This window comes from Embiotoca jacksoni, unplaced genomic scaffold (assembly GCF_022577435.1).
Source record: "Embiotoca jacksoni isolate LCO1_2020_lvr unplaced genomic scaffold, fEmbJac1.0.p SCAF_2, whole genome shotgun sequence".
In the NCBI taxonomy this organism is placed as follows: Eukaryota; Metazoa; Chordata; class Actinopteri; family Embiotocidae; genus Embiotoca; species Embiotoca jacksoni.
In genome coordinates this window covers 12,862,377-12,869,298 of record NW_027185340.1, presented here as the reverse complement: position 1 = coordinate 12,869,298, position 6,922 = coordinate 12,862,377, and the positions used below count along the sequence as shown (strand labels likewise).

Genomic DNA, 6,922 nt, shown 5'->3' with positions numbered 1-6,922 from the left:
TAGTAAAACTGCATCAGAAACTGCAGCTCTATGTTGACACAGGTGGTTGGTGCTAGCTGGGAGCTCTCCAGGGTCCTGAACTGACACTCAGCTGGTGCTGAAGGGGCGGACAGGCAGAGGAACAAAAGGCTCTTGGAAGGCTGGGCCTTGTGGGGTTTTTTTTCCCCACTATTGGACTGGATGTAATTATATCTCTGTTGCATAATCTAGCATGAGAGCGTGTTTATGAGAAATCATCCCTGCAGGAAAGAAAACATGGTGTAGTGCCAGAAAGCTGCGTTTAAGAGGCAGTGATCATATTGTTTTCAGTCACAATCTGCCAAAGCAACAAACAAGAAACTATGTTCTTTATAGAAAATTTCAAATCGTGGATATTGTTTTTTATCCACAACACGTTTTAAACCGGCTTCTCTTTACTTCCTGTCTTATTTGCAAAACAGACAATAAGCGCTCGTAAAATATGATGTAAATACAGCTCCTCTTCTTTAAATCATTTTATTGCAAATGTCTTTCCTTATCTACTTTGTTCTATCTCTCTCCTTTTTCTTTTCCGTCCCTACTCTCCTCCTCATATCTCCGGGTCTCTTTATCCCCGACAATAACAACATTTGGCCACGAGTCACCAAACCCGTGTAATCGCACGAATTGCTCCCATGCACCCCTTCTCGTGCTGCGGGAATGGTTTAACCCGCTGTGAGTGAGAAAGACGGGCAGCACAAAGGAAGCGCACATACTGGTCGTTTAGGAAGGGAATAATTGGGTGCATGATGTAAACATGGAATAAAAACCGCAAGGCAGCGTTCCTACTTCCCATCGCACTGGTCCATTATCGGCGTTTAATATTGCATGAGGTGCTGGCGAACAACTACACGTCTGTCTGGACAACGAGCGGCAGCCAGTAAGTGACATATTGATGCCAAGAGTGGAGGAGAGGAGATGAGAGAGTAGTTGAGCTTTGTTTCATCTTCGCTTCGGCGTTTTCCGGAGTTGCTCCCTGGCTTTGGACCGAACCCGTTTCACAGAGACGTGATGCTGAGTTTTTCAAGCTGACCGAGCCGACAAGTGCAGATTCGCTGGGCTTCTTTTCATCTGCTTTCCAAATCGAGCATGACAAAGGAACACCACGTCAATATGTTGCATTTATGAGGTGAGTTTTCTTTGTTCGCCTCACGTTACAATTATTTTAGTACAGCACATTGATTTTTTTTTTTTTATTGAATCACAGAGTCTGGCGCGTGCCAGAAATAAACAAATAAAGTGTTTCTTCATTAAACTGTCCAATTGAAGAGCCGTCCACATTTCCTTATGTTAAAATGGTTCCAGAAGCCAACTGTGTTGCCCACAGCCTGTGTGCCAATCACTGTAACTGCCTTTGAAAATTAGACACATGGAGGTCTACCTCAGCTCGGCTATTGTTTTCCCTCTATTGTTTTCAAACCCTCCCTTCAGGGGACATTTGGTGCTTTAACACGAGACGCGAGCACTTCCAGACTCCTCATGTCATATCAGTGACTGCCAGATGAATCCTTCATGATGCGTTGGAATTAATAATGTAACTCTGAATTTGATACCAGTGTGGATAATTGGGTTGGACAGCGTGTAAACACCAGGAGCCAAATTGATTTTCGCTCGCGGAAAGTCACGTGCTTCCACATTCTATCTATCTATCTATCTATCTATCTATCTATCTATCTATCTATCTATCTATCTATCTATCAGATAAAAACAGTGAGAAAATCTTTCTCTCATCGGATTTCTCTCTCCAGCTCCTCTGTTCAGGCTACAGTAATAGCACATGAAACATCTTCATAATTAGTAGTTTGCCAGAGCGAAAGAGAAGTAATTATAGGCAGCAGCCCAAAGTGTGCAGGCATTTTTCCTTTATTTCCTTTGTTAAGCATGCAAATGTTGTCAGTACCACACACTAGCTGTTCTGGAAACACAAAGCTTGAACGCGTGTGCTCTCTTTCCCACTTAAAGACAGCGTATTCATAAATGTACCAAAACGAAACAAGCCGAGTGTACTCGCCTGTGTAATTCTGCATATTTGTTTGGTATCCTGATTATGTCTATGTGTAAGTGTTTAGTATGTGTGTGCATAGCTGTCCATATGACTCAATAAGAGACACATAAACCAACAGAAGAACGAAGATGACCCTATTTCCATGATACACAAAGAAGTAAGAGTAATAGATTACTGTTGCTGTTGTAAGATCCAGACCTCCTTTTAAAATTACACATTATAAGGAATATTCTGGCATTATTCAAGCATGACAAATGACCATGCGCAGGCCATTAGAAAACATAAAACCCCATCCCTGATGTGGCGATCTCATCTCCTACAATGATGGATTTGAAGATTGTACAGTATGAGAATACAGGATGATGAAGAAAGGCTGTACTGGGACGAAGAATGAATAAGATGCAAAGTAAAAGACGGTGATGAAACCACTGTATATATATATATATATATATATACTGACTGCGAGCTTTTGTTTGGAGTGATGTATTGGAAAGTGCACCGATGTCAGCCCACAGCATGTCTGACCTCATGAGCTATTAAATCTTTTAATAATACTCTCCATCAGTTTGTGATGCATTTCCCGGGCTGAACTCTGTCTTGCCACAGTTGATCTTTAGGTATATTCTGGGAAACAAATAGCTTGAGGAAGCAACTCTTGAACTGTTCGTTGGCTTAGCATCTAGCTTTTATAATCATTTATTTACATCCATATCAGTGCGCACTGAGCCTCCCAACAGTGGTGTTTCACAGGAGCACTCGTGGTCTCCCAGCACGGCAATGTAATGAGTTTTTGATCAAAATGATAGCCTTTAACAATGACTTTAATAATCTACGATGTCCAAATGGTCCAGTCAGAATTCAATTTCTCTATCAGCTGGTTGACAAATGTTATTCACATTCACGCTCAGAGTGGCTCGACCTGTGTTTTAAATAAGAAAATGAGGCGATAGTGAAGAGACAGGAGGACATGGAGAAATGTGTAATGTGCAATGGGATTGAAACCCACACCTTTATTTATTAAAAAAAAAAAAAAGAAGAATTTAAGCTATTTGAATGAGCTTCCCCTATGGTGGTTTGCTGGTGGTTATGTAACCATAACCAGGAGGCAACCAGTCCTCAAATTTAGGACTTTGGCCAAAGGGACAGGCTCAGTTGATGAGAAGTCTGGCCAGGAGTGAAACATTCTGTGTCCTTGTGGCATCTCTCCTTTCTCCATAGATCACAAAAGTGTGGACAATCTGAAAAGGGTTTTTATGTCCAGCACAAAGCTTTGTTTTTAGCCCAAGCGTCTCCACCATATTATTTCAATTTATTTCAGTGCTTGAAAGAAAACAGCCCGTCAAGGCAAACAAAGAAAGATGTTCAGTATTGAGAAGAAAGCTTTCAACCTCATACATTTTACTCCACCACCCTGTATTTTAATCTGCATTACAATGATCTCATCTCAAAATGTTTAAACAGAAATTAGTGCTTAGGTGAGGATGGGCATCAGAGAGGCTATCATTCACACAGACGATTCAATTCAAGGATTGCCTGTGTTGCTACGCACCGTGCTGCTGTGAGGACGGGTTATGTAAGTCCAATGAACACAAGCCAAAAAGACTAGGATTCAAAACTGAGAACAAGAAGTCTACAGGGACCCCTCTGTCTGATGGAGCAAGTCTGCAACAGGCGGACTCAATGTTTTAGTTGCGTACTGAAGAGAAGGATGGAAATGGAGAAAGTGACGGAGGATTGCGAGTGAAAATAGGAGTGATTCGAGCAACAAATACAAAGTGTAAGTGACAGGAGAGAAGGTGGGATAAAAAGGTAGAGGTGTCAGTGTAATGACTTATAAAAACAAAAACAAAAACAACTTACCATAGAATAAGGAAACTAGACTTCAAAAAGAATGATTAGGGTGGAGAACTAGATGGTGGAGACGCAGCAAGAGGAGAGGAGTTAAAAGAATAAAGGATAGTGAGTCTAAGTAAAGCGGGGGGAGAAAGGGCAAAGTCAATCCTAATCCAATTAATACACACCAGCGCCAACCTTCCCACTGCCGTTTTTACATGCATACATGCCACACATACTGGCCCTCAGTGGTAGTCAGATATGTATTTGTGTCTGTTATGCAGCTCAATCGATGCAAAAAAAAAAAAATGGATGTCGGTCAATTACGCTGTCGGCATGAGACGGCGTCACGTTTGGAGGCACTACTTTCAACCAGGTCTTTTGACTCACACCGTGTTAAAGCCCTCTGGCATTGTAGCATATGATGTGCGTGCGTTCGGCTGTCATATTGGTTTGTAGCTGGAAGTGTTTTTTTCTATACTATATAAATCAGAACCGAGTGTATCTGCCATTGTTTATGGAGTAGATCCAAATAATGTTAAAAAAAATGAGTGCTATTTTTTTTTTTTATTATTATTTTTTTTACTTAAATGTGTTCAAGGAACCCGTGAGGTCATTGAACATTGCTCATGTGTGATGTCGGTGGTTGGCTGGTTGTGCTATCACAGTAAATATCAACAAACAGAGCAAAGGGAATGAAGAGATACAACTGAATGCAGTTATTCAGGACGGGTCTACAGAGAGACACAGCTGTGAGCAACACAGCTCAGAAACACTGAAAGATGGAAGAACGTGTGTGTGTGTGTGTGTGTGTGTGTGTGTGTGTGTGTGTGTGTGTGTGTGTGTGTGTGTGTGTGTGTGTGTGTGTGTGTGTGTGTGTGTGTTTCCACTAATGGAAAGAAATTAAATACATTTACTCAAGTGCTGTACTTACACAGTGCACACAGTGTGCACGATATGACTTCTTCAATCAATATTTTTTGTCTCCGCGGACGCATCATGTTTACGGGTTGTCCATCCGTCCGTCCACCTGTCCAATGCTCGTAAACATGATACCTCAGGAACAGCTCTGGGGAATGATTTCAAAATTTGACACAAACATTCACTTCAAATCAAGGATGAATTGATTGGATTTTGTTGATTAAAAGGTCAAGGATCACTGTGACCCGACAAAACAAGTTTGCGGGCATAACTCAAGCATTCGTGGGTTAATTATTCCACAATTTCCAAAACGTTAAAGTTAGTTTCAATGTGACATCATATTCTTACAAAACTCAGGAACAGAAGGGGATATTATGACCGTACAGACAGTGACAACTCCGAGGCTAAAATTGTAGCTATAATAGCAATGGAAAAAATTACTGTGTCTTTGAGTGATTGATTACCTGCATCTGTAGTTCTCTTCAGCAACTTTCAACTCAGAGTTTTGGTCTGAAGACCCACAAGGGTTCGGTCTCAGCGATACCATCAGCCCATTTACAGTAGCAGGCAGCTGTTTTCAGAAAATATGCACAAATGAATCCACTGTAAGCCACATGCTCAGCAGCAAACAACACATACACAAAGTTAGATACTATGGGGAATAACAGGAATTAATGCAGACAAAGTTCAATATTCACTCTTAGATACACATCACACAAGGATATACTGTTTTGTTCCTCCACTACATTTATAGAAGGGCGACAATTACTTTGCAGAGAATACGTAAAAACTTTGTCAAACAGAGTGGCTTCAGCTACCTGAAAGAAAAAGAGTTTACAAAAATGTCTGTGAAAAGACCTTGCACTGAATATTGTTCTCTTCCTGCATTATGAGTGATCGTTTTGATGTGCAGTCACATAGTTCTGAACAGCCACTAGCAGCTCATCGGGGACATTTGGGAAAAGACAAATGACTCCATTTGGGATTGGAGACAAATTTAACGCTGGGGCTTAAAGTAGGTCTAGTGTTCAGCAAGAGAGAAAGAGAGCGAAGGAGTAAAGGGGCTGAAAGCAGCAGTGAGATAAACGATGTTGAGGAGAGAGACGGTGAAAGACAGAGAATGAGCTGTAATCTGATGAAAGCCTCTTTACTCCCCCGTCACCTCACCTTCAGGCCACAAGCAACGACCAAGGCTTACAGGGGGATCAATGCTGAGGCCACCAACATATGCACGCGCACGCACGCACGCACGCACACACACACACACACACACACACACACACACACACACACACACACACACACACACACACACACACATTCCTGTTTCCATCACTTCCGAGGACATTACATTGGCTTGCATTCATTTTTGTAGACTTACTCGAACTGTAACCCAAACCTAACCTTAAAATACAATGATTTTTGGGGTGCGTGCCCACAGTCTGACTATGTACACATATTTATGTCCCTACAACAGTACAGACAGACAGACAGACAAACAGACAGACAGACAGACACACACACACACACACACACACACACACACACACACACACACACACACACACACACACACACACACACTTAAGATCACTTCAGCTTAAATGCTGCGAGGCGGCCTGTGGTTACACATGCAACATCTGAAGTTACACTTGGGATCACTGCACAGCTAATTAGTTTATCTGCACTCTGCTGTCTCTCTTATCAAGTACAATGCTAACAGAATAGCTTGGTGGATGAATGGGTGGATACACAAAGAGGAGATGGGTGACAGACTGGTTGGTTACAGGACCTGACATCGAGAATAGACCGTCTTGGTGTTTTTTTTGTTTTTTTTTATGAGCGGGCAGGAGTGTGAGGGCTTTACAGTAGAGGTCACTCGGATGTCTCAGTGGACTTGTAGCTCAAAGGGAGAAAGCGAGAGTGTCTGGAGAATGTTTCTCTCTTCGGCATTTAAACAGAAGGAGCTGGGCAATCAAATGACCCAGGCCAAGGCTGCTTCTCTCTATGTGGCCTTGAGTAAAATTTTATTTGAGCAATAATAATAATAATAAAGGGTAATTAAATAGCAGGAGGGGGATCTGGTTGAAGTTAAGAAAATTATGCAAATATTGCAAGCAGTGAAAGACATTTAAAGTGAGACCA

General features: G+C 41.8%; 1 protein-coding gene across 1 annotated transcript in view; it reads left to right on the top strand.

The window, feature by feature from the left end:
* Positions 1-702: 702 nt before the first annotated feature.
* The window catches only part of tmem198aa (transmembrane protein 198aa), a 36,784-nt gene continuing 30,564 nt past the window's right edge, over positions 703-6,922 (top strand). Inside the window, exon 1 of the mRNA XM_069154613.1 lies at positions 703-1,147. The gene's annotated coding sequence lies outside the window, so the exon portion shown is untranslated. The remainder of the gene's footprint in view (positions 1,148-6,922) is intronic.